Source organism: Triticum aestivum, chromosome 2B (genome assembly GCF_018294505.1).
Source record: "Triticum aestivum cultivar Chinese Spring chromosome 2B, IWGSC CS RefSeq v2.1, whole genome shotgun sequence".
Taxonomy (NCBI): Eukaryota; Viridiplantae; Streptophyta; class Magnoliopsida; order Poales; family Poaceae; genus Triticum; species Triticum aestivum.
Genome location: NC_057798.1, coordinates 103,534,435 through 103,537,260, shown reverse-complemented (window position 1 = coordinate 103,537,260; position 2,826 = coordinate 103,534,435). Strand labels below are relative to the sequence as shown.

The 2,826-nt window shown below is 40.3% G+C and overlaps 1 pseudogene; it reads left to right on the top strand.

The window, feature by feature from the left end:
• Window positions 1-1,046: 1,046 nt before the first annotated feature.
• Window positions 1,047-2,104, top strand: LOC123039040 (uncharacterized; annotated as a pseudogene).
• The last annotated feature ends 722 nt before the right edge of the window (window positions 2,105-2,826 follow it).

Sequence of the window (2,826 nt, the reverse complement as noted above, 5' to 3'; positions counted from 1 at the left end):
GAACTGATTCTTGAAAAACACACACACACATGAACTTATATTCTTCCCTAAAAAAATGCTAATATTCTTCCCCGAAATAACATGAACATATATATTCTAACATAGACAACAACTATTATCAAAGGCATGAACATTTTTTCGAAATACATGATTTTTTTTCATACAGATTTACTGTGTTTTAATACGATATGAACATTTTTTATTTCATACACATGAAATTTTTTATTACATTTTCTTGGCAACAACATGACAAAAAATATAATAACATTTCTACATATTTAGAATATATTTTGTATTGATTGAATACTTCCAAAAGAAATAATTTTCCGGGGAGGGGGGGGTGGTAGAAAGACTTTTTAGGAGTAATTGCACATTTTCTTATTTAACAACACATAATATTTTTGCTTTAAACAGGGATTTGAAAATTGTTAGAAAGTACCTATGAATTATGAGAATTAATAAAATGGGAAACATTTGTTGCGCCAAGTAGTTTCTAGCCCAATCATGAGACCCTAAAGGCGGAACAAGCACTGCCCACGAGCGCCTTATAGCACCTCCCACGTCCATCTACTCTCGTACCTAGACCACCGAAGTTGATATGTGGATCTATGGAAATAATCAGAAAAGGTGTCCACCACATAGTTTGTCCCCAATATGAAGGTTCGGTCCCTCTTGAGCGATTATGTTAGTGTCTCTGGTAGCGATCGATCTAACCTCCTCATCAAGGTTCACCCAATGTCCCAACCATTTCTTTGCCTCGTTTATGTTAGTGTCTCTAGTTTGGTGTCTCTAGTTTGGTGACACCGTTTTTTCAAAACCATAGTGATCTAAAACCTCGGCAATGCATACTTCAGTTTCTAAAAACCACAGTTTTTCTCACTTCGGTTTACTAGAAAACAGAGGTTGAGAGATCTCTTTCTCAAATACTAAAAAGAGCATGGTGTTAGGCATACTATGGTTTATAGAACTGTGGTGTTTGTTGATGTCAAACACATCAAACGTTTTAAAACCGTAGTTTTTTAAAACATGTTCACTAGACTGTATTCATGGATGATATATTCTTATTGCAGAAATGTGTGGAAGATAGGCTCAGCGCGCTGACCGACGACATCTTAATCTCTATCTTGGTGAGAGTCGACATTGCCACGGCAGCAAGAAGTAGCATTTTGTCAACGCGGTGGAGAAACTTGTGTGGTTACTTCGTAATCTCAAATTTCATGCCATGGACTTCCTTAGCGCCCCATGCGAAGGAGCTGCATGCCACATTGATCAAGCAATGGCGTCTCTGGTGAGAGCTAATAGCAGATTCTTGGCTCATCCACGCAGGAAACACACCACTAAAAAGCTATGCCTTGAGCTCTATCTCACCGGCAACTACTCGCATGACATCGGCCTGCTGGTCTGCAACACCATTGACAGTGAGATGGTAACAGATTTGCAACTCGCCATTTTAACTGAGAAGAAGCCAGAGGACTCCGCACACGAGGTTATGGTGCAGCAACCTCAGGATATGGATGGATTTTTCAGTGCCTTTCCTAGCATTCTTCGTTGCCTCACAAGGCCCCATCTACAAAATGTTTGCTTGGCCGAACGGGACATGAATCACCTTTTGTTCGACTGCTGCACCTTCTTCTGGACCACTACAACACCGGGGACTGTGCTGTATGGAAGATCGATGCGCCACGTTCGAATCTCAGAGTTCAAGAAGTCTACTTATCCAGGTTGAAAATAGCCGAGGTGCTATGCCTTCTAAAACTAGAGCGGGTCCGTTGGCAGGCTTGGTTGTTTTATGAGGCCCCCTTGTGTTTTGATTATGTCCCGTCACTCAAGGAATTATCCCTCGTCTGTGATGCAACTCTCATTCACCAAGACTTTACTTTAAGCCAGGTTCTAGACGATGCCACAAACATACATACTTTAACCTTAAACTTTCGAGGAGAAAAGGTAATTTTAGCCGATAGCTGTTATATTGTGGTTGTGTGCTATTTCGAACTTAATGTTGGACTAGCACTAGGATTGTTCTAGTTTTGCTGGTTCATTACTTCACCATGTTATTTGCTTTTATTTACAATTTATAATTTCCAGGAAGCATCCCATTACTTAGCAAATGACTAACCTGGTGCGCACATAACTTGCATCTATGACATTCAGATGTACAATTATTCTATTTTTACCTCTCTTTTCTTGTTCATCAGATTTGGATGCAACCAGACGGAAAACAACTATGCACTGCATTCAACAAGCTAAGAAAGCTGACCATCCATGGTATCTTTATAAAATTTGACCTATTATGGACATTAAATCTCATCGAAGCTGCTCCATCTGTCGAGACATTTGATGTTTAGGTACTTCTACTCATTCTTTTCAACTTTTAGTTAGAATGTGTACAAGTCTATCTGACTCAAAGCACCATCGTAGTCTCTTTGGCTTTGATTACAATCCTACCATAACCCCTTATAATTTAGGTATTGCTGGTTGAATGCAGATGTTTGAACATCCATGCCAGGAGGGTGATGAAGCAAGAATAAGATGTTTTGGTGCTCAGAGAGTGGAACCTTCATGGAAGTTGTCTGGGTTCACAAGCTGTCACAAGTGGCAATTGAAAGAGTTCTAGTTAGGTGGTTTTAGGCCCCTACTGGAGCAACACTTTATTTGTAAGTACTGTTATGGGTCGAGCTCCAGACTTGAAGACAGTTCTTCTCACAGAGGGTCAATATCCATGCAAGGGTTGTGACACAAGAATCCCAATACCTCCTCCGGTAGGGGGCTTCTTTCCAACTTACAGGGATGCCCAAGAAGCAATAGCCAAGCAACTTAGAGAGAGGG